The following is a 23749-nucleotide window of genomic DNA, read 5'->3' as shown; positions in this document are numbered from 1 at the left end:
GCCGATCCGCTCGGCGGGGGCTATTTTCGGCCACTTGGCTCGTGCGCACGGCCTCCCGGATGTGCCGGGCGGGTGCGCGATCTCGCCGGCCGCTGGAAGTCGAATGAGGCGCCGCGACCACCTCCGCGGTGCTTATAAACAGCCGATCCGCTCGGCGGGGGCTATTTTCGGCCACTTGGCTTGTGCGCACGGCCTCCCGGATGTGCCGGGCGGGTGCGCGAGCTCGCAGGCCGCTAGAAGTCGAATGAGGCGCCGCGACCACCTCCGCGGTGCTTATAAACAGCCGATCCGCTCGGCGGGGGCTATTTTCGGCCACTTGGCTCGTGCGCACGGCCTCCCGGATGTTCCGGGCGGGTGCGCGAGCTCGCCGGCCGCTGGAAGTCGAATGAGGCGCCGCGTCCACCTCCGTGGTGCTTATAAACAGCCGATCCGCTCGGCGGGGGCTATTTTCGGCCACTTGGCTCGTGCGCACGGCCTCCCGGATGTGCCGGGCGGGTGCGCGAGCTCGCCGGCCGCTGGAAGTCGAATGAGGCGCCGCGACCACCTCCGCGGTGCTTATAAACAGCCGATCCGCTCGGCGGGGGCTATTTTCGGCCACTTGGCTCGTGCGCACGGCCTCCCGGATGTGCCGGGCGGGTGCGCGAGCTCGCCGGCCGCTGGAAGTCGAATGAGGCGCCGCGACCACCTCCGCAGTGCTTACAAACAGCCGATCCGCTCGGCGGGGGCTATTTTCGTCCACTTGGCTCGTGCGCACGGCCTCCCGGATGTGCCGGGCGGGTGCGCGAGCTCGCCGGCCGCTGGAAGTCGAATGAGGCGCCGCGACCACCTCCGCGGTGCTTATAAACTGCCGATCCGCTCGGCGGGGGCTATTTTCGGCCACTTGGCTCGTGCGCACGGCCTCCCGGATGTGCCGGGCGGGTGCGCGATCTCGCCGGCCGCTGGAAGTCGAATGAGGCGCCGCGACCACCTCCGCGGTGCTTATAAACAGCCGATCCGCTCGGCGGGGGCTATTTTCGGCCACTTGGCTTGTGCGCACGGCCTCCCGGATGTGCCGGGCGGGTGCGCGAGCTCGCCGGCCGCTGGAAGTCGAATGAGGCGCCGCGACCACCTCCGCGGTGCTTATAAACAGCCGATCCGCTCGGCGGGGGCTATTTCCGGCCACTTGGCTCGTGCGCACGGCCTCCCGGATGTGCCGGGCGGGTGCGCGAGCTCGCCGCCCGCCGGAAGTCGAATGAGGCGCCGCGACCACCTCCGCGGTGCTTATAAACAGCCGATCCGCTCGGCGGGGGCTATTTTCGGCCACTTGGCTCGTGCGCACGGCCTCCCGGAGTTGCCGGGCGGGTGCGCGAGCTCGCCGGCCGCTGGAAGTCGAATGAGGCGCCGCGACCACCTTGTTAAGGATCGGACAGTACAGCCAAGTGCGTAACGACGGACTTTATTTGAAGGGGATGATGGGAACAGCTGGCGCTGGAGCGGCGATCGGGCTGGAGAGGACAACGATTCTGCGAGGGTTTCGAGTAGTCAAGTGAGTCAATTCTCTCCGGGAATGATGAGCGAAGCAGCATCAAGGGACAGACTGGCACTCGGGTCTGCGCTGGCAGCGCTGATATAGCGCTGTCCATGAACCCGTGGCAGGTGACGGTGATCCCACTGACAGGGGGGCGTGGTCCCGTCGCAGGTGGCACCAGCACGTGACAGAACCCCCCCCACAAGGGACGGCTCCCGACGTCCCCAGGAACCGAAAATAACAAAACAAAAAAAAAACTAAAAGGAAGGCACTACCCCGGGTGGCCAGGTGGAGGGGTCAGCACACCGCTGAAACGTCCGACACCTCGCCAGACGCAGGATCGACGGGCGCGGGGGCAGAAGACCCCGGTACCAGTGGGCAAGACCACCCTGGACCCTCACCCCTGGTCCCCCCCGTCCCTCCTCGGGCGCCCGCGCCGAGGACCCGGTTGGTCCGGATGACAGCGATGGAACTCCGTGATGAGCGAACGGTCGAGTATCCAGCGGCTCGGAATCCAGGAGCGGTGCGCGTCGTCATAACCCTCCCAGTCCACGAGGTATTGTAGGCCCCGACCACGCCGCCGCGATCGGAGCAGGGAGCGGACAGCGTAAGCCGGGCCCCCATCGACGAGCTGGGGCGGCGGCGGCGGAACGGGCGCCGGCGCCAACGCGCTTTCATGGATGGGCCGCACACGGGACACGTGGAACGTGGGATGAACCTTCATGGAGTCTGGAAGGAGCAGACGGACTGCGGCCGGGCCAATCACCCTCTGGATAGGGAACGGTCCAACAAAGCGGGGCGCCAGTTTGCGGGATCCCGCTCGCAGCGGCAAATCCCGCGTCGAGAGCCACACACGCTGCCCCACTCTGTACTCCGGAGCCGGCGTCCGGTGCTTGTTCGCCTGGCGGGCGTAGCCTGAAACAGAGCGGAGAAGAGTGGCCCGGCCCCTCGCCCAGGCACGATGACAACGGCGGACACAAGCCTGGGCCGACGGGCACGCCGCACCACGCTCCTGGTGGGCGAACAAGGGTGGCTGGTACCCGAAGACGCAGTGGAAAGGCGAAAGTCCCGTGGCCGAGCTGGGAAGGGAATTGTGAGCGTACTCTACCCAGGGAAGCTGTTGTACCCACCCGCGCTGGTCTCCGGCGGCCATGCATCGGAGAGACCTGCCCAGTTCCTGGTTCAGGCGCTCCGCTTGACCGTTGGACTGAGGGTGAAACCCCGAGGAGAGGCTGGCCGTGGCGCCGAGGAGTCGGCAGAACTCCGTCCAGAAGGTGGAGGCGAATTGAGGTCCTCGGTCTGACACGATGTCTCGTGGGAGACCGTGGTGACGAAACACCTCCCGCACCATGATGGACGCTGTCTGCTTTGCAGATGGGAGCCTAGGCAGAGGGATGAAATGCGTCATCTTGCTAAAACGGTCTACCACCGTGAGGACCACCGTGTTTCCCTCTGAGGGGGGGAGGCCCGTGACAAAGTCGATCGACAGGTGAGACCAGGGACGCTGGGGAACCGGCAAGGGTTGAAGCAGCCCGGCCGGAGGACGAGTAGGCGTCTTGTAGCGGTTACAGATTGAGCAGGCTCTGACGTAGTCGCTGGTGTCCACTTGCCAGGTGGGCCACCAGAAACGCTGTGCCACCACGTACCTCGTGCGTGCAGCGCCGGGATGACAGGCCAGGCGTGAGTCGTGCGCCCATTGCAGCACGGCCGATCGCAGGCCTTCAGGGACGAACAGGCGACCCTCCGGGCAGTTGCTAGGGCCGGGTTGATCGCGTGATGCGGCTTCCACTTGGCGTTCGATCTCCCATGTAAGAGCCGCCACCCGAACCGAGCTCGGGAGGATAGTGGGAGGCGGACCCTGTCCCTCCTCCCCACCAGGAAACAAACGCGACAGGGCGTCCGCCTTCGCGTTACGGGAACCCGGTCTGTAGGAAAGAGAGAACTCAAACCGGTCAAAGAACAGAGCCCACCGTGCCTGTCTCGCGTTCAGTCTCTTGGCCGATCTCAGATACTCCAAGTTGCGGTGGTCGGTCCAGACAATGAACGGAGTGGTGGCGCCCTCCAGCCAATGTCGCCACTCCTCCAAAGCCAACTTGACGGCGAGGAGCTCCCGATTACCGATGTCATAGTTCCGTTCTGAGGCTGACAAACGGCGAGAGAAGAAGGCGCACGGATGGAGACGATCGTCTTGGCGGCTGCGTTGAGACAACACCGCCCCGACACCCACGTTCGAGGCGTCCACTTCGACCACGAACTGTCTGTCGGGATCGGGAACTCTGAGGATGGGAGCGGATGTGAACCTCCTCTTAAGCTCCTGAAATGCTTGTTCTGCCCGTTCTGTCCATTTGTATGGAGAGGCGGGGCTGGTAAGGGCGGTGAGTGGCGCGGCCGCCGTGCTGTATCCACGGATAAAACGGCGATAAAAGTTCGCGAAACCTAAGAATTGTTGCAGCCGCTTGCGTGTCTCGGGAACAGGCCATGACGTGACCGCCTCCACCTTCCCAGGGTCCATTTCGATGGATCCCTCACGCACCACGTAGCCGAGGAATTTGACAGAGGAGGTGTGGAACTCGCACTTCTCTGCCTTCACGTAGAGCGAATTCTCTAGGAGGCGTCGCAGCACCGCCCGAACATGCTTGATGTGTTCAGGAAGCGAGCGGGAGAAGATGAGGATGTCGTCCAAATAAACGAACACAAATTTGTCCAGCATGTCTCGTAACACGTCGTTTATCAGTGACTGGAAAACTGCTGGGGCGTTGGTGAGCCCAAACGGAACCACCAAGTACTCGTAGTGTCCGCTCGGGGTGTTGAAAGCCGTCTTCCACTCGTCTCCCTCCCGGATGCGGATCAGGTGGTAGGCGTTGCGAAGATCCAGCTTGGTGAAGATGGTGGCACCCTGAAGGCTCTCAAAGGCGGACGAAAGAAGAGGCAGAGGGTATCGGTTCTTTACGGTGATTGCGTTTATTCCCCGGTAGTCGATACACGGACGGAGCGTGCCCTCCTTCTTCTTCACGAAGAAAAACCCCGCTCCCGCAGGTGAAGAGGACGGCCGTATGATGCCGGCTGCCAGGGACTCCCGGATGTACTCCTCCATAGCCCGGCGCTCAGGAGCGGACAGGGAGTAGACGCGCCCCTTGGGAGGGAAGGTGCCGGGCAACAGGTCGATGGCGCAATCGTAGGACCGGTGTGGAGGAAGAGAAGCGGCCCTGGCTTTACTAAAAACCTCCTTGAGTTCGTGATAAACTGCTGGGACCTTGGAGATGTCGGGACTGTACCTGGGCGGGGCTCTGCCGAGTGGGCTGGTGGCCGCCTTCAGGCACACTCGATGGCAGCGTTCGCTCCACTGCCGTACAACCCCCACCTCCCAGTCCAGCACCGGGTTGTGCTGCCGCAACCAAGGGTGCCCCAGGATGAGCTGCTGTCCTGGGAGGGAAAGAAGAAAAAACTGGATGGTCTCGTGGTGATTGTCGGAGAGCAGTACCTTAACCGGTTCTGTCACGAACGCCACCTCGCCAATCAGGCGGCCATCAATGGCACGCGCGGGAATGGGCGGGCTCAGAGGGAGGAAGCCGACACCCCACCGACGCGCCAGGCTAATGTCCATGATGTTCCCCTCCGCGCCGGAATCCACCAAGGCTGCCACGTTCTGGTCGCCCCCCGCAAGCTGGACACGTGCCTGCAGCGTGAGCGTGCTGGGACTGGGAGAGCCGGTGCTGGTCGAGCTCACGCGGATCCCCCGACGCCGCGTGAGCTCCGGCCTTTTAGCGGGCACCCCGCCACCCGATGGCCCCCCTCCCCACAGTAAAAACACAAGCCCAGCGAAAGGCGTCGACGGTGCTCCTCCGAGGAGACCCGAGCCCCTCCCAGATCCATGGGCTCGGCGGGTGGAGTGGTGGGCGGGTCCCCAGCAGACGGAGGAATGTGGCCACGCGGATTCCGCGGGGACCTCCTCTCCCGATCGCGCCGCCGCGTCCGGATCCGCCGGTCTACTCGGGCCGCCAAGTCCATCGCGCCCCTCAGGGTTCGCGGGCGATCGTACGACACCAGTTCGTCCTTCATATAATCCGCGAGGCCGTTTAGGAACGTGCTGACGAGCGCTGGCGCGTTCCATCCGCTGCTGCCGGCCAACGTCTGGAATTTAAGGGCGTACTCCGCGACCGATCGGCTACCCTGACGCAGCGTCGCCAGTTCCTCGGCGGCGTCTTCGGCGGCGGATCCCAGGTCGAACAGGAAGAGCAATTCCTCTGCGAAGGCGTCGAAGGAATCGCATGCCGGGGCCATCCGTTCATACTCTGCCAAACCCCATAGCCGCGCCTCGCCCGTGAGGTGGGTTAGAACGAAACCGACCTTGGCTGATTCTGACGCAAACGTGACGGGCTGGAGGCTGAACATTATGCGACAGTTGGTCACAAACGCCCTCACGTGCTTGGGATCGCCGTTGAACTTTTCAATGTTGCCGAGGCGGGGCTCCGGGACGTCCACGAGCCTCCTGGCCTCGGCAGACGGGCGGTGCGGGGGTGCCGTGACAGCCGGGGACGCAGCCACCGACAGTCTCTGGAGGGCTTGGGCCATCTCCTGCTGCTGCAGCTGTTGTTGCTGACCAACCTCGATCAGGTTCCGGATGTCGGCGGACAGGCTGCTGATGGCGGTCTCGGCTCGCTCCAGTCGGCCCAATGCCGTCTCGTCGTTCGCTGACTGCATCGTGTTGGCCAGTCTGTACTGTTAAGGATCGGACAGTACAGCCAAGTGCGTAACGACGGACTTTATTTGAAGGGGATGATGGGAACAGCTGGCGCTGGAGCGGCGATCGGGCTGGAGAGGACAACGATTCTGCGAGGGTTTCGAGTAGTCAAGTGAGTCAATTCTCTCCGGGAATGATGAGCGAAGCAGCATCAAGGGACAGACTGGCACTCGGGTCTGCGCTGGCAGCGCTGATATAGCGCTGTCCATGAACCCGTGGCAGGTGACGGTGATCCCACTGACAGGGGGGCGTGGTCCCGTCGCAGGTGGCACCAGCACGTGACACACCTCCGCGGTGCTTACAAACAGCCGATCCGCTCGGCGGGGGCTATTTTCGGCCACTTGGCTCGTGCGCACGGCCTCCCGGATGTGCCGGGCGGGTGCGCGAGCTCGCCGGCCGCTGGAAGTCGAATGAGGCGCCGCGACCACATCCGCGGTGCTTATAAACAGCCGATCCGCTCGGCGGGGGCTATTTTCGGCCACTTGGCTCGTGCGCACGGCCTCCCGGATGTGCCGGGCGGGTGCGCGAGCTCGCCGGCCGCTGGAAGTCGAATGAGGCGCCGCGACCACCTCCGCGGTGCTTATAAACAGCCGATCCGCTCGGCGGGGGCTATTTTCGGCCACTTGGCTCGTGCGCACGGCCTCCCGGATGTGCCGGGCGGGTGCGCGAGCTCGCCGGCCGCTGGAAGTCGAATGAGGCGCCGCGACCACATCCGCGGTGCTTATAAATAGCCGATCCGCTCGGCGGGGGCTATTTTCGGCCACTTGGCTCGTGCGCACGGCCTCCCGGATGTGCCGGGCGGGTGCGCGAGCTCGCCGGCCGCTGGAGGTCGAATGAGGCGCCGCGACGACCTCCGCGGTGCTTATAAACAGCCGATCCGGTCGGCGGGGGCTATTTTCGGCCACTTGGCTCGTGCGCACGGCCTCCCGGATGTGCCGGGCGGGTGCGCGATCTCGCCGGCCGCTGGAAGTCGAATGAGGCGCCGCGACCACCTCCGCTGTGCTTATAAACAGCCGATCCGCTCGGCGGGGGCTATTTTCGGCCACTTGGCTTGTGCGCACGGCCTCCCGGATGTGCCGGGCGGGTGCGCGAGCTCGCCGGCCGCTGGAAGTCGAATGAGGCGCCGCGACCACCTCCGCGGTGCTTATAAACAGCCGATCCGCTCGGCGGGGGCTATTTTCGGCCACTTGGCTCGTGCGCACGGCCTCCCGGATGTTCCGGGCGGTTGCGCGAGCTCGCCGGCCGCTGGAAGTCGAATGAGGCGCCGCGTCCACCTCCGCGGTGCTTATAAACAGCCGATCCGCTCGGCGGGGGCTATTTTCGGCCACTTGGCTCGTGCGCACGGCCTCCCGGATGTGTCGGGCGGGTGCGCGAGCTCGCCGGCCGCTGGAAGTCGAATGAGGCGCCGCGACCACCTCCGCGGTGCTTATAAACAGCCGATCCGCTCGGCGGGGGCTATTTTCGGCCACTTGGCTCGTGCGCACGGCCTCCCGGATGTGCCGGGCGGGTGCGCGAGCTCGCCGCCCGCCGGAAGTCGAATGAGGCGCCGCGACCACCTCCGCGGTGCTTATAAACAGCCGATCCGCTCGGCGGGGGCTATTTTCGGCCACTTGGCTCGTGCGCACGGCCTCCCGGATGTGCCGGGCGGGTGCGCGAGCTCGCCGGCCGCCGGAAGTCGAATGAGGCGCCGCGACCACCTCCGCGGTGCTTATAAACAGCCGATCCGCTCGGCGGGGGCTATTTTCGGCCACTTGGCTCGTGCGCACGGCCTCCCGGATGTGCCGGGCGGGTGCGCGAGCTCGCCGGCCGCTGGAAGTCGAATGAGGCGCCGCTACCACCTCCGCGGTGCTTATAAACAGCCGATCCGCTCGGCGGGGGCTATTTTCGGCCACTTGGCTCGTGCGCACGGCCTCCCGGATGTGCCGGGCGGGTGCGCGAGCTCGCCGGCCGCTGGAAGTCGAATGAGGCGCCGCGACCACCTCCGCGGTGCTTATAAACAGCCGATCCGCTCGGCGGGGGCTATTTTCGGCCACTTGGCTTGTGCGCACGGCCTCCCGGATGTGCCGGGCGGGTGCGCGAGCTTGCCGGCCGCTGGAAGTCGAATGAGGCGCCGCGACCACCTCCGCGGTGCTTATAAACAGCCGATCCGCTCGGCGGGGGCTATTTTCGGCCACTTGGCTCGTGCGCACGGCCTCCCGGATGTGCCGGGCGGGTGCGCGAGCTCGCCGGCCGCTGGAAGTCGAATGAGGCGCCGCGACCACCTCCGCGGTGCTTATAAACAGCCGATCCGCTCGGCGGGGGCTATTTTCGGCCACTTGGCTCGTGCGCACGGCCTCCCGGATGTGCCGGGCGGGTGCGCGAGCTCGCCGCCCGCCGGAAGTCGAATGAGGCGCCGCGACCACCTCCGCGGTGCTTATAAACAGCCGATCCGCTCGGCGGGGGCTATTTTCGGCCACTTGGCTCGTGCGCACGGCCTCCCGGATGTGCCGGGCGGGTGCGCGAGCTCGCCGGCCGCTGGAAGTCGAATGAGGCGCCGCGACCACCTCCGCGGTGCTTATAAACAGCCGATCCGCTCGGCGGGGGCTATTTTCGGCCACTTGGCTCGTGCGCACGGCCTCCCGGATGTGCCGGGCGGGTGCGCGAGCTCGCCGGCCGCTGGAAGTCGAATGAGGCGCCGCGACCACCTCCGCGGTGCTTATAAACAGCCGATCCGCTCGGCGGGGGCTATTTTCGGCCACTTGGCTCGTGCGCACGGCCTCCCGGATGTGCCGGGCGGGTGCGCGAGCTCGCCGCCCGCCGGAAGTCGAATGAGGCGCCGCGACCACCTCCGCGGTGCTTATAAACAGCCGATCCGCTCGGCGGGGGCTATTTTCGGCCACTTGGCTCGTGCGCACGGCCTCCCGGATGTGCCGGGCGGGTGCGCGAGCTCGCCGGCCGCCGGAAGTCGAATGAGGCGCCGCGACCACCTCCGCGGTGCTTATAAACAGCCGATCCGCTCGGCGGGGGCTTTTTTCGGCCACTTGGCTCGTGCGCACGGCCTCCCGGATGTGCCGGGCGGGTGCGCGAGCTCGCCGGCCGCTGGAAGTCGAATGAGGCGCCGCTACCACCTCCGCGGTGCTTATAAACAGCCGATCCGCTCGGCGGGGGCTATTTTCGGCCACTTGGCTCGTGCGCACGGCCTCCCGGATGTGCCGGGCGGGTGCGCGAGCTCGCCGGCCGCTGGAAGTCGAATGAGGCGCCGCGACCACCTCCGCGGTGCTTATAAACAGCCGATCCGCTCGGCGGGGGCTATTTTCGGCCACTTGGCTTGTGCGCACGGCCTCCCGGATGTGCCGGGCGGGTGCGCGAGCTTGCCGGCCGCTGGAAGTCGAATGAGGCGCCGCGACCACCTCCGCGGTGCTTATAAACAGCCGATCCGCTCGGCGGGGGCTATTTTCGGCCACTTGGCTCGTGCGCACGGCCTCCCGGATGTGCCGGGCGGGTGCGCGAGCTCGCCGGCCGCTGGAAGTCGAATGAGGCGCCGCGACCACCTCCGCGGTGCTTATAAACAGCCGATCCGCTCGGCGGGGGCTATTTTCGGCCACTTGGCTCGTGCGCACGGCCTCCCGGATGTGCCGGGCGGGTGCGCGAGCTCGCCGCCCGCCGGAAGTCGAATGAGGCGCCGCGACCACCTCCGCGGTGCTTATAAACAGCCGATCCGCTCGGCGGGGGCTATTTTCGGCCACTTGGCTCGTGCGCACGGCCTCCCGGATGTGCCGGGCGGGTGTGCGAGCTCGCCGGCCGCTGGAAGTCGAATGAGGCGCCGCGACCACCTCCGCGGTGCTTATAAACAGCCGATCCGCTCGGCGGGGGCTATTTTCGGCCACTTGGCTCGTGCGCACGGCCTCCCGGATGTGCCGGGCGGGTGCGCGAGCTCGCCGGCCGCTGGAAGTCGAATGAGGCGCCGCTACCACCTCCGCGGTGCTTATAAACAGCCGATCCGCTCGGCGGGGGCTATTTTCGGCAACTTGGCTCGTGCGCACGGCCTCCCGGATGTGCCGGGCGGGTGCGCGAGCTCGCCGGCCGCTGGAAGTCGAATGAGGCGCCGCGACCACCTCCGCGGTGCTTATAAACAGCCGATCCGCTCGGCGGGGGCTATTTTCGGCCACTTGGCTCGTGCGCACGGCCTCCCGGATGTGCCGGGCGGGTGCGCGAGCTCGCCGGCCGCTGGAAGTCGAATGAGGCGCCGCTACCACCTCCACGGTGCTTATAAACAGCCGATCCGCTCGGCGGGGGCTATTTTCGGCCACTTGGCTCGTGCGCACGGCCTCCCGGATGTGCCGGGCGGGTGCGCGAGCTCGCCGGCCGCTTGAAGTCGAATGAGGCGCCGCGACCACCTCCGCGGTGCTTATAAACAGCCGATCCGCTCGGCGGGGGCTATTTTCGGCCACTTGGCTCGTGCGCACGGCCTCCCGGATGTGCCGGGCGGGTGCGCGAGCTCGCCGGCCGCTGGAAGTCGAATGAGGCGCCGCGACCACCTCCGCGGTGCTTATAAACAGCCGATCCGCTCGGCGGGGGCTATTTTCGGCCACTTGGCTCGTGCGCACGGCCTCCCGGATGTGCCGGGCGGGTGCGCGAGCTCGCCGGCCGCTGGAAGTCGAATGAGGCGCCGCGACCACCTCCGCGGTGCTTATAAACAGCCGATCCGCTCGGCGGGGGCTATTTTCGGCCACTTGGCTCGTGCACACGGCCTCCCGGATGTGCCGGGCGGGTGCGCGAGCTCGCCGGCCGCTGGAAGTCGAATGAGGCGCCGCGACCACCTCCGCGGTGCTTATAAACAGCCGATCCGCTCGGCGGGGGCTATTTTCGGCCACTTGGCTCGTGCGCACGGCCTCCCGGATGTGCCGGGCGGGTGCGCGAGCTCGCCGGCCGCTGGAAGTCGAATGAGGCGCCGCGACCACCTCCGCGGTGCTTACAAACAGCCGATCCGCTCGGCGGGGGCTATTTTCGGCCACTTGGCTCGTGCGCACGGCCTCCCGGATGTGCCGGGCGGGTGCGCGAGCTCGCCGGCCGCTGGAAGTCGAATGAGGCGCCGCGACCACCTCCGCGGTGCTTATAAACTGCCGATCCGCTCGGCGGGGGCTATTTTCGGCCACTTGGCTCGTGCGCACGGCCTCCCGGATGTGCCGGGCGGGTGCGCGAGCTCGCCGGCCGCTTGAAGTCGAATGAGGCCCCGCGACCACCTCCGCGGTGCTTATAAAATGCCGATCCGCTCGGCGGGGGCTATTTTCGGCCACTTGGCTCGTGCGCACGGCCTCCCGGATGTGCCGGGCGGGTGCGCGAGCTCGCCGGCCGCTTGAAGTCGAATGAGGCGCCGCGACCACCTCCGCGGTGCTTATAAACAGCCGATCCGCTCGGCGGGGGCTATTTTCGGCCACTTGGCTCGCGCGCACGGCCTCCCGGATGTGCCGGGCGGGTGCGCGAGCTCGCCGGCCGCTGGAAGTCGAATGAGGCGCCGCGACCACCTCCGCGGTGCTTATAAACAGCCGATCCGCTCGGCGGGGGCTATTTTCGGCCACTTGGCTCGTGCGCACGGCCTCCCGGATGTGCCGGGCGGGTGCGCGAGCTCGCCGGCCGCTGGAAGTCGAATGAGGCGCCGCGACCACCTCCGCGGTGCTTATAAACAGCCGATCCGCTCGGCGGGGGCTATTTTCGGCCACTTGGCTCGTGCGCACGGCCTCCCGGATGTGCCGGGCGGGTGCGCGAGCTCGCCGGCCGCTGGAAGTCGAATGAGGCGCCGCGACCACCTCCGCGGTGCTTATAAACAGCCGATCCGCTCGGCGGGGGCTATTTTCGGCCACTTGGCTCGTGCGCACGGCCTCCCGGATGTGCCGGGCGGGTGCGCGAGCTCGCCGGCCGCTGGAAGTCGAATGAGGCGCCGCGACCACCTCCGCGGTGCTTATAAACAGCCGATCCGCTCGGCGGGGGCTATTTTCGGCCACTTGGCTCGTGCGCACGGCCTCCCGGATGTGCCGGGCGGGTGCGCGAGCTCGCCGGCCGCTGGAAGTCGAATGAGGCGCCGCGACCACCTCCGCGGTGCTTATAAACAGCCGATCCGCTCGGCGGGGGCTTTTTTCGGCAACTTGGCTCGTGCGCACGGCCTCCCGGATGTGCCGGGCGGGTGCGCGAGCTCGCCGGCCGCTGGAAGTCGAATGAGGCGCCCGACCACCTCCGCGGTGCTTATAAACAGCCGATCCGCTCGGCGGGGGCTATTTTCGGCCACTTGGCTCGTGCGCACGGCCTCCCGGATGTGCCGGGCGGGTGCGCGAGCTCGCCGGCCGCTGGAAGTCGAATGAGGCGCCGCGACCACCTCCGCGGTGCTTATAAACAGCCGATCCGCTCGGCGGGGGCTATTTTCGGCCACTTGGCTCGTGCGCACGGCCTCCCGGATGTGCCGGGCGGGTGCGCGAGCTCGCCGGCCGCTGGAAGTCGAATGAGGCGCCGCGACCACCTCCGCGGTGCTTATAAACAGCCGATCCGCTCGGCGGGGGCTATTTTCGGCCACTTGGCTCGTGCGCACGGCCTCCCAGATGTGCCGGGCGGGTGCGCGAGCTTGCCGGCCGCTGGAAGTCGAATGAGGCGCCGCGACCACCTTCGCGGTGCTTATAAACAGCCGATCCGCTCGGCGGGGGCTATTTTCGGCCACTTGGCTCGTGCGCACGGCCTCCCGGATGTGCCGGGCGGGTGCGCGAGCTCGCCGGCCGCTGGAAGTCGAATGAGGCGCCGCGACCACCTCCGCGGTGCTTATAAACTGCCGATCCGCTCGGCGGGGGCTATTTTCGGCCACTTGGCTCGTGCGCACGGCCTCCCGGATGTGCCGGGCGGGTGCGCGAGCTCGCCGGCCGCTGGAAGTCGAATGAGGCGCCGCGACCACCTCCGCGGTGCTTATAAACAGCCGATCCGCTCGGCGGGGGCTATTTTCGGCCACTTGGCTCGTGCGCACGCCCTCCCGGATGTGCCGGGCGGGTGCGCGAGCTCGCCGGCCGCTGGAAGTCGAATGAGGCGCCGCGACCACCTCCGCGGTGCTTATAAACAGCCGATCCGCTCGGCGGGGGCTATTTTCGGCCACTTGGCTTGTGCGCACGGCCTCCCGGATGTGCCGGGCGGGTGCGCGAGCTCGCCGGCCGCTGGAAGTCGAATGAGGCGCCGCGACCACCTCCGCGGTGCTTATAAACAGCCGATCCGCTCGGCGGGGGCTATTTTCGGCCACTTGGCTCGTGCGCACGGCCTCCCGGATGTGCCGGGCGGGTGCGCGAGCTCGCCGGCCGCTGGAAGTCGAATGAGGCGCCGCGACCACCTCCGCGGTGCTTATAAACAGCCGATCCGCTCGGCGGGGGCTATTTTCGGCCACTTGGCTCGTGCGCACGGCCTCCCGGATGTGCCGGGCGGGTGCGCGAGCTCGCCGGCCGCTGGAAGTCGAATGAGGCGCCGCGACCACCTCCGCGGTGCTTATAAACAGCCGATCCGCTCGGCGGGGGCTATTTTCGGCCACTTGGCTCGTGCGCACGGCCTCCCGGATGTGCCGGGCGGGTGCGCGAGCTCGCCGGCCGCTGGAAGTCGAATGAGGCGCCGCGACCACCTCCGCGGTGCTTATAAACAGCCGATCCGCTCGGCGGGGGCTATTTTCGGCCACTTGGCTCGTGCGCACGGCCTCCCGGATGTTCCGGGCGGGTGCGCGAGCTCGCCGGCCGCTGGAAGTCGAATGAGGCGCCGCGTCCACCTCCGCGGTGCTTATAAACAGCCGATCCGCTCGGCGGGGGCTATTTTCGGCCACTTGGCTCGTGCGCACGGCCTCCCGGATGTGCCGGGCGGGTGCGCGATCTCGCCGGCCGCTGGAAGTCGAATGAGGCGCCGCGACCACCTCCGCAGTGCTTATAAACAGCCGATCCACTCGGCGGGGGCTATTTTCGGCCACTTGGCTCGTGCGCACGGCCTCCCGGATGTGCCGGGCGGGTGCGCGAGCTCGCCGGCCGCTGGAAGTCGAATGAGGCGCCGCGACCACCTCCGCGGTGCTTATAAACAGCCGATCCGCTCGGCGGGGGCTATTTTCGGCCACTTGGCTCGTGCGCACGGCCTCCCGGATGTGCCGGGCGGGTGCGCGAGCTCGCCGGCCGCTGGAAGTCGAATGAGGCGCCGCGACCACCTCCGCGGTGCTTATAAACAGCCGATCCGCTCGGCGGGGGCTATTTTCGGCCACTTGGCTCGTGCGCACGGCCTCCCGGATGTGCCGGGCGGGTGCGCGAGCTCGCCGGCCGCTGGAAGTCGAATGAGGCGCCGCGACCACCTCCGCGGTGCTTATAAACAGCCGATCCGCTCGGCGGGGGCTATTTTCGGCCACTTGGCTCGTGCGCACGGCCTCCCGGATGTGCCGGGCGGGTGCGCGAGCTCGCCGGCCGCTGGAAGTCGAATGAGGCGCCGCGACTGTTAGGGTTTTCAGGTTAGTTTGATCCTATGATTATGTTGGAATGTAGACTGTAATGATTAAATCAATCCTGTCTTGCCCTCACAATGTAATGATTAAATCAATCACGTCTGGCCCTCACAATGTAATAATTAAATCAATCACGTCTGGCCCTCACAATGCAGAGTCTGTTTCCCACAATAGTGTAAAACACCCCCTGCTCTGATCTTATCAGAGGCCGGGGGTTCACCAAACCTGTCCACTCCCACCCCCACTCTGTTCTTCCTAATAAATATGCCCTTGCAGGGAGGAGACTTTTAGACTTCATTCGATAATCGCTGTTCAGACAGCGACGAATGGACTCTCCACCTGCAGGTGTCTAAAAGAACTTGCTTGTCTCTTGTTTGGTTCTTGCAAAATAAGTTGGAGTGAGCAAATCTCTAACATTTTGGTGCCGAAACCCGGGACCCTCATACCCATCATCTGGCTGACGGAGGACGACGCGCTGTACACCGTCGACGGGCCAGCGTCCATTAGCCGGACCTGGTAAAGAAAGACCTGGGAAGGAAATTCTTCGCTGGGCCAGCATCTTAGGTCTGCCTTCGTCTGACAGAGGTGGATTGACGGGACCCGGCAGTGCAACGAACCAGGGGACAAGTAAGTTCTTGAAATTGTGTTGTGTTGTTAAACGCGTAACACATAGAGGTGCACGGGAGATAGCTTGGGTTCAAGTCCCAGTGGAAGAAACAGGCTAAGAAAGGCAGAGCTTCTTTTTCGTTCATCGAAGAAGTGTGTAGACTCTTCTTTGTCTGTTTTTCCGAGCTGAGGGATCTGGCTTGGGTTAAAGTCCCAGTGGAAGGAACGTGCTAAGAAACACGGAGCTTCTTTTTTGTTAATCAAAGAAGGGCGTAGATTTTTCTTTGTATGTTTTTCCAAGCCAAAGAATAGCTTGGGTTCAAGTCCCAGTGGAAGAAACGGGCTAAGAAAAACAGAGCTTCTTTTTCTTAATTGAAGAAGGGCGTAGATTTTTTCTTTTGTCCGTTTTTCCAAAGCTGTTTGGGAGGGTTTTACACCCATCCCTGGATAGGCCTAAAAAAGCGCTGGAGTTTGTGTGATTGAGTGTGTGACTGGTAGGATAAATTGACTAAGAAACAGTTCTAGCATTGATCCACGGCAATAATACAGGCTAGTAATTTGTTGAAAGGTCAATTTAAACCTGCATTGAGGATCCTCAAAGCAATAGTTAAATAAATAAATAAGTAATAATAGTAATAATAATAATAATAATATTTTTGAGACAAAGAGATTGTATAACCTAAAACTACTAGAATTAATATGGGAAATAAAAACGGTAAATCTCTTGCTCTGCTCTTCTTTAAAACGAGAAGTTCATGGCAAGTAGATTTCTTAATTGTATGCAATATATGCCGAAGTGGAAGAAAAAGTATGGAGTAGAAAGGAAGTTGAGAGTTCAAGTGGTAAAGAAATGCAACTTGCTTCTAGAAGATAAATAAATAAAATTAGAATGTGCTGTCCTCGTGTGCATGGGAGGGACCAGCTCATGATCGACCACAGGAAATGGCCAGCCTGTGACGAATCATTGGTGCTGGGAACTACCTTTTGCGTGCGAGAGCTGTGCATGTGTGTGCGTATATGTTAAAATGATGAACATTGGCTAAAGTTTTAGTATAAAAAAAATTGCTAGACTGTGGTCTATCCAATTTGCACCGCAGAACAGAAATGATTTTGAAAGATAAAAATGAGAGGAAAAAGAGAGAAATCTGTTTGCAAGCAGAAACTAATCCACACTAGTGCATGTTAAGTGTCGAGCCCACATGAGAAATTCGAAGAAAAAAAAAAAAAAATGACAGAACATGCTTTCAGGAATTGGAAGAAGCTAAATTGTGAATTTAAGATTTTGCAATGCTACATTTAATAGGAATAATTGATTGGTTGTGTTATAAGATTATGCAAAATTCTAATTGCAAGCTAAATCTGAGCGATTGAGTTCTTCAAATTTAAAAACAAAGAAAAATTCAGATTAATTTGCCAATTGTTTGTTTTAGTTGAGTTTTTTTTTAATTGGTGGATTGTTCTACCAGGAAACCTGAGTTGAAAGTGATATATGAGTGTTGTGTGGTGAGCTTGGATGAATTGGGACCGATGTGATAGGAAGACTCCTTTTTGGAGACTGTGTGAGATACATATGATGAGCATTGATGAATGATTGCCTGAATGAAAGGTTGAATGGTTGAAGTCGTTGGCGACTACTATGGAAAATTAGAGCGACTTTGATGAAAGAGTGATTTTGAGCAGGTTGAATGTTAGAAAGAAACACGTAGCTTTTGGATTGATAATTAACTAGAAAAAAAATGGAGAACCAGTAACACATGTAGAAGATGTGTGAACTGAGAAATTAAGAAGCGTTTTGGAAAGAAAGTCAAACTAAATGATGATGAAATCATATGTAGTACTACAAAACTTTACTACATATGGATTCTCTAAATCATACAATTGAGTAAAATAAAACATACGTTTTGATTTGTATTCAAATTTCTAAGATTCTTGTGATAAACAATGAGAAAACGATTGAAAAGTAACTAAAGAAACTACAACAAAGGGAAAATGTCTAATCATTTGCTAGCTGAGTCGCTCCCCATTCGGGGAGGCCATCCATTTACTTGCTAAGCTAGTTGTCAAAACAGGGGCAAGATTAGAGAATGGCATCTATAAATGACCTACCCTACCAAAGAACCGATGCAAATGGGCTGCAATATTGAGCCATGGTGCGCGTCACATGGCTCAAGAGGAGGGATAGTGGGGCAGGTCAGTCAGCTTTATACAACATATGGATTTGATTCATATTCAAAACATTTTCAAAACAAAACAAACATTTTTTTTTTTTTTTGTAGAGCTTGTTTCAAAAAAAAAAAAAAAAAAACCTCCTATTTGCCAGTTAAATGGGCACTACAATTGACTACGAGAGTTGCAAGCAACAGATGAAGAGCAGTCCTGGGCAGATTATCTAATCAGGACGCTCAAACTGAAAGATGTGTCCAATGCAAATTTACTGCCGCCTGATCTCTCCCCCTCACAGGTGGACAACCCTCAGGTTCACTGTGAGAGCTCACACACAGGAGGCGTGCTATGTGTGTTCGAAACTCCCGCCTTCCTCCACGCAAGTTCGCTTGGAGGCCAGAGCAATGAATGTCACTGAAGCGAAACACGGTGCCTATGATGAACACTTCTGGGCAAATCTCAATGTGACTGTTAAAGGACGAACAATACCACAAGTGGCCTACACAGAGAGACCAGCTGGAGTGAATTACACATGTTACATCCAAGGTAACAAGACCCACGTCTGCATTAACGACGACTGCTCTCCAGGAGGAAACTGGATGGGAGCTCTGGACATCACCGATGAGTGTCAAGATAAGAGAGCCATTTCAGGTGGTGAGGGCTCTCCAACCAACATGGCTACACCATCAAACGGAGCATACTTCATACAGAATGGCTGGTGGCTTTGTGGTCACAAGGTTTATCCGATGCTGCCCGCCAACTGGACAGGAGTGTGTGCACCAGTGTGGGTGACAGACCACACCTACAGGATATGACATCATCAGCTGACAGGAGCACACAACTCTTCTGGACTCGACGCAGAGCAGTTGCAACCTTTGACCCTCATGACCCTGTCTGGGGTGCGAACGTTCCAGATGACCATAAAGTATGGTCCGTCGGAGACAAAGTTGTCCTTGCGCTCTTCCCTCAGATGTACTGTTTCTGTGTTTTTCTTTTTGTTTTTATTGATAGCATTCTGGTCGCCTGTGGCACAGGGGCCGTGTAAGAATTTTCCTGCTAATAACATCTGGCCAGCAGGTTTTTCGCTTACACAATAAGTTTGATCTGGGGTATTGAGGTAATGCCTCATCTTCACTGGAAAGTGTTGCTATCATTGTTTGTTGTTTTTATTTTTACCATTCTACTTTCTTCATTATACGTATATATGTTTTTTTTCTTGCTTATCGTTGTTGTTTGGGGTGGCATAATCATATGATAAATCAGGAGGGAGATGTTAGGGTTTTCAGGTTAGTTTGATCCTATGATTATGTTGGAATGTAGACTGTAATGATTAAATCAATCCTGTCTTGCCCTCACAATGTAATGATTAAATCAATCACGTCTGGCCCTCACAATGTAATAATTAAATCAATCACGTCTGGCCCTCACAATGCAGAGTCTGTTTCCCACAATAGTGTAAAACACCCCCTGCTCTGATCTTATCAGAGGCCGGGGGTTCACCAAACCTGTCCACTCCCACCCCCACTCTGTTCTTCCTAATAAATATGCCCTTGCAGGGAGGAGACTTTTAGACTTCATTCGATAATCGCTGTTCAGACAGCGACGAATGGACTCTCCACCTGCAGGTGTCTAAAAGAACTTGCTTGTCTCTTGTTTGGTTCTTGCAAAATAAGTTGGAGTGAGCAAATCTCTAACAGCGACCACCTCCGCGGTGCTTATAAACAGCCGATCCGCTCGGCGGGGGCTATTTTCGGCCACTTGGCTCGTGCGCACGGCCTCCCGGATGTTCCGGGCGGGTGCGCGAGCTCGCCGGCCGCTGGAAGTCGAATGAGGCGCCGCGTCCACCTCCGCGGTGCTTATAAACAGCCGATCCGCTCGGCGGGGGCTATTTTCGGCCACTTGGCTCGTGCGCACGGCCTCCCGGATGTGCCGGGCGGGTGCGCGAGCTCGCCGGCCGCTGGAAGTCGAATGAGGCGCCGCGACCACCTCCGCGGTGCTTATAAACAGCCGATCCGCTCGGCGGGGGCTATTTTCGGCCACTTGGCTCGTGCGCACGGCCTCCCGGATGTGCTGGGCGGGTGCGCGAGCTCGCCGCCCGCCGGAAGTCGAATGAGGCGCCGCGACCACCTCCGCGGTGCTTATAAACAGCCGATCCGGTCGGCGGGGGCTATTTTCGGCCACTTGGCTCGTGCGCACGGCCTCCCGGATGTGCCGGGCGGGTGCGCGAGCTCGCCGGCCGCTTGAAGTCGAATGAGGCGCCGCGACCACCTCCGCGGTGCTTATAAACTGCCGATCCGCTCGGCGGGGGCTATTTTCGGCCACTTGGCTCGTGCGCACGGCCTCCCGGATGTGCCGGGCGGGTGCGCGAGCTCGCCGGCCGCTGGAAGTCGAATGAGGCGCCGCGACCACCTCCGCGGTGCTTATAAACAGCCGATCCGCTCGGCGGGGGCTATTTTCGGCCACTTGGCTCGTGCGCACGGCCTCCCGGATGTGCCGGGCGGGTGCGCGAGCTCGCCGGCCGCTGGAAGTCGAATGAGGCGCCGCTACCACCTCCGCGGTGCTTATAAACAGCCGATCCGCTCGGCGGGGGCTATTTTCGGCCACTTGGCTCGTGTGCACGGCCTCCCGGATGTGCCGGGCGGGTGCGCGAGCTCGCCGGCCGCTGGAAGTCGAATGAGGCGCCGCGACCACCTCCGCGGTGCTTATAAACAGCCGATCCGCTCGGCGGGGGCTATTTTCGGCCACTTGGCTCGTGCGCACGGCCTCCCGGATGTGCCGGGCGGGTGCGCGAGCTCGCCGGCCGCTGGAAGTCGAATGAGGCGCCGCGACCACCTCCGCGGTGCTTATAAACAGCCGATCCGCTCGGCGGGGGCTATTTTCGGCAACTTGGCTCGTGCGCACGGCCTCCCGGATGTGCCGGGCGGGTGCGCGAGCTCGCCGGCCGCTGGAAGTCGAATGAGGCGCCCGACCACCTCCGCGGTGCTTATAAACAGCCGATCCGCTCGGCGGGGGCTATTTTCGGCCACTTGGTTCGTGCGCACGGCCTCCCGGATGTGCCGGGCGGGTGCGCGAGCTCGCCGGCCGCTGGAAGTCGAATGAGGCGCCGCGACCACCTCCGCGGTGCTTATAAACAGCCGATCCGCTCGGCGGGGGCTATTTTCGGCCACTTGGCTCGTGCGCACGGCCTCCCGGATGTGCCGGGCGGGTGCGCGATCTCGCCGGCCGCTGGAAGTCGAATGAGGCGCCGCGACCACCTCCGCGGTGCTTATAAACAGCCGATCCGCTCGGCGGGGGCTATTTTCGGCCACTTGGCTTGTGCGCACGGCCTCCCGGATGTGCCGGGCGGGTGCGCGAGCTTGCCGGCCGCTGGAAGTCGAATGAGGCGCCGCGACCACCTCCGCGGTGCTTATAAACAGCCGATCCGCTCGGCGGGGGCTATTTCCGGCCACTTGGCTCGTGCGCACGGCCTCCCGGATGTGCCGGGCGGGTGCGCGAGCTCGCCGCCCGCCGGAAGTCGAATGAGGCGCCGCGACCACCTCCGCGGTGCTTATAAACAGCCGATCCGCTCGGCGGGGGCTATTTTCGGCCACTTGGCTCGTGCGCACGGCCTCCCGGATGTGCCGGGCGGGTGCGCGATCTCGCCGGCCGCCGGAAGTCGAATGAGGCGCCGCGACCACCTCCGCGGTGCTTATAAACAGCCGATCCGCTCGGCGGGGGCTATTTTCGGCCACTTGGCTTGTGCGCACGGCCTCCCGGATGTGCCGGGCGGGTGCGCGAGCTCGCCGGCCGCTGGAAGTCGAATGAGGCGCCGCGACCACCTCCACGGTGCTTATAAACAGCCGATCCGCTCGGCGGGGGCTATTTTCGGCCATTTGGCTCGTGCGCACGGCCTCCCGGATGTTCCGGGCGGGTGCGCGAGCTCGCCGGCCGCTGGAAGTCGAATGAGGCGCCGCGTCCACCTCCGCGGTGCTTATAAACAGCCGATCCGCTCGGCGGGGGCTATTTTCGGCCACTTGGCTCGTGCGCACGGCCTCCCGGATGTGCCGGGCGGGTGCGCGATCTCGCCGGCCGCTTGAAGTCGAATGAGGCGCCGCGACCACCTCCGCGGTGCTTATAAACAGCCGATCCGCTCGGCGGGGGCTTTTTTCGGCCACTTGGCTCGTGCGCACGGCCTCCCGGATGTGCCGGGCGGGTGCGCAAGCTCGCCGCCCGCCGGAAGTCGAATGAGGCGCCGCGACCACCTCCGCGGTGCTTATAAACAGCCGATCCGCTCGGCGGGGGCTATTTTCGGCCACTTGGCTCGTGCGCACGGCCTCCCGGATGTGCCGGGCGGGTGCGCGAGCTCGCCGGCCGCTGGAAGTCGAATGAGGCGCCGCGACCACCTCCGCGGTGCTTATAAACAGCCGATCTGCTCGGCGGGGGCTATTTTCGGCCACTTGGCTCGTGCGCACGGCCTCCCGGAGTTGCCGGGCGGGTGCGCGAGCTCGCCGGCCGCTGGAAGTCGAATGAGGCGCCGCGACCACCTCCGCAGTGCTTACAAACAGCCGATCCGCTCGGCGGGGGCTATTTTCGTCCACTTGGCTCGTGCGCACGGCCTCCCGGATGTGCCGGGCGGGTGCGCGAGCTCGCCGCCCGCCGGAAGTCGAATGAGGCGCCGCGACCACTTCTGCGGTGCTTATAAACAGCCGATCCGCTCGGCGGGGGCTATTTTCGGCCACTTGGCTCGTGCGCACGGCCTCCCGGATGTGCCGGGCGGGTGCGCGAGCTCGCCGACCGCTGGAAGTCGAATGAGGCGCCGCGACCACCTCCGCGGTGCTTATAAACAGCCGATCCGGTCGGCGGGGGCTATTTTCGGCCACTTGGCTCGTGCGCACGGCCTCCCGGATGTGCCGGGCGGGTGCGCGAGCTCGCCGGCCGCTTGAAGTCGAATGAGGCCCCGCGACCACCTCCGCGGTGCTTATAAAATGCCGATCCGCTCGGCGGGGGCTATTTTCGGCCACTTGGCTCGTGCGCACGGCCTCCCGGATGTGCCGGGCGGGTGCGCAAGCTCGCCGGCCGCTTGAAGTCGAATGAGGCGCCGCGACCACCTCCGCGGTGCTTATAAACAGCCGATCCGCTCGGCGGGGGCTATTTTCGGCCACTTGGCTCGTGCGCACGGCCTCCCGGATGTGCCGGGCGGGTGCGCGAGCTCGCCGGCCGCTGGAAGTCGAATGAGGCGCCGCGACCACCTCCGCGGTGCTTATAAACAGCCGATCCGCTCGGCGGGGGCTATTTTCGGCCACTTGGCTCGTGCGCACGGCCTCCCGGATGTGCCGGGCGGGTGCGCGATCTCGCCGGCCGCTGGAAGTCGAATGAGGCGCCGCGACCACCTCCGCGGTGCTTATAAACAGCCGATCCGCTCGGCGGGGGCTATTTTCGGCCACTTGGCTTGTGCGCACGGCCTCCCGGATGTGCCGGGCGGGTGCGCGAGCTCGCAGGCCGCTAGAAGTCGAATGAGGCGCCGCGACCACCTGCGCGGTGCTTATAAACAGCCGATCCGCTCGGCGGGGGCTATTTTCGGCCACTTGGCTCGTGCGCACGGCCTCCCGGATGTTCCGGGCGGGTGCGCGAGCTCGCCGGCCGCTGGAAGTCGAATGAGGCGCCCGACCACCTCCGCGGTGCTTATAAACAGCCGATCCGCTCGGCGGGGGCTATTTTCGGCCACTTGGCTCGTGCGCACGGCCTCCCGGATGTGCCGGGCGGGTGCGCGAGCTCGCCGGCCGCTGGAAGTCGAATGAGGCGCCGCGACCACCTCCGCGGTGCTTATAAACAGCCGATCCGCTCGGCGGGGGCTATTTTCGGCCACTTGGCTCGTGCGCACGGCCTCCCGGATGTGCCGGGCGGGTGCGCGAGCTCGCCGGCCGCTGGAAGTCGAATGAGGCGCCGCGACCACCTCCGCAGTGCTTACAAACAGCCGATCCGCTCGGCGGGGGCTATTTTCGTCCACTTGGCTCGTGCGCACGGCCTCCCGGATGTGCCGGGCGGGTGCGCGAGCTCGCCGGCCGCTGGAAGTCGAATGAGGCGCCGCGACCACCTCCGCGGTGCTTATAAACTGCCGATCCGCTCGGCGGGGGCTATTTTCGGCCACTTGGCTCGTGCGCACGGCCTCCCGGATGTGCCGGGCGGGTGCGCGATCTCGCCGGCCGCTGGAAGTCGAATGAGGCGCCGCGACCACCTCCGCGGTGCTTATAAACAGCCGATCCGCTCGGCGGGGGCTATTTTC

At 62.7% G+C, this 23749-nt stretch overlaps 2 long non-coding RNA genes across 2 annotated transcripts; one reads left to right on the top strand and one right to left on the bottom strand.

Annotated features, from left to right (window-relative positions):
* Positions 1-4445: 4445 nt before the first annotated feature.
* Positions 4446-4960, bottom strand: LOC137840091 (uncharacterized). The gene is made up of 2 exons (XR_011086533.1): positions 4783-4960; positions 4446-4640 (listed from the first exon to the last, which is right to left on the bottom strand). It is a non-coding gene; the product is annotated as an uncharacterized lncRNA (long non-coding RNA).
* A 9753-nt stretch (positions 4961-14713) lies between these two features.
* On the top strand, positions 14714-19125 carry LOC137840087 (uncharacterized). The gene is made up of 2 exons (XR_011086526.1): positions 14714-18141; positions 18225-19125. It is a non-coding gene; the product is annotated as an uncharacterized lncRNA (long non-coding RNA).
* Positions 19126-23749: the final 4624 nt, after the last annotated feature.

Source organism: Syngnathus scovelli, chromosome 2 (assembly GCF_024217435.2).
Source record: "Syngnathus scovelli strain Florida chromosome 2, RoL_Ssco_1.2, whole genome shotgun sequence".
Lineage (NCBI taxonomy): Eukaryota > Metazoa > Chordata > Actinopteri > Syngnathiformes > Syngnathidae > Syngnathus > Syngnathus scovelli.
This window is presented reverse-complemented; position numbering and strand designations above follow the sequence as displayed.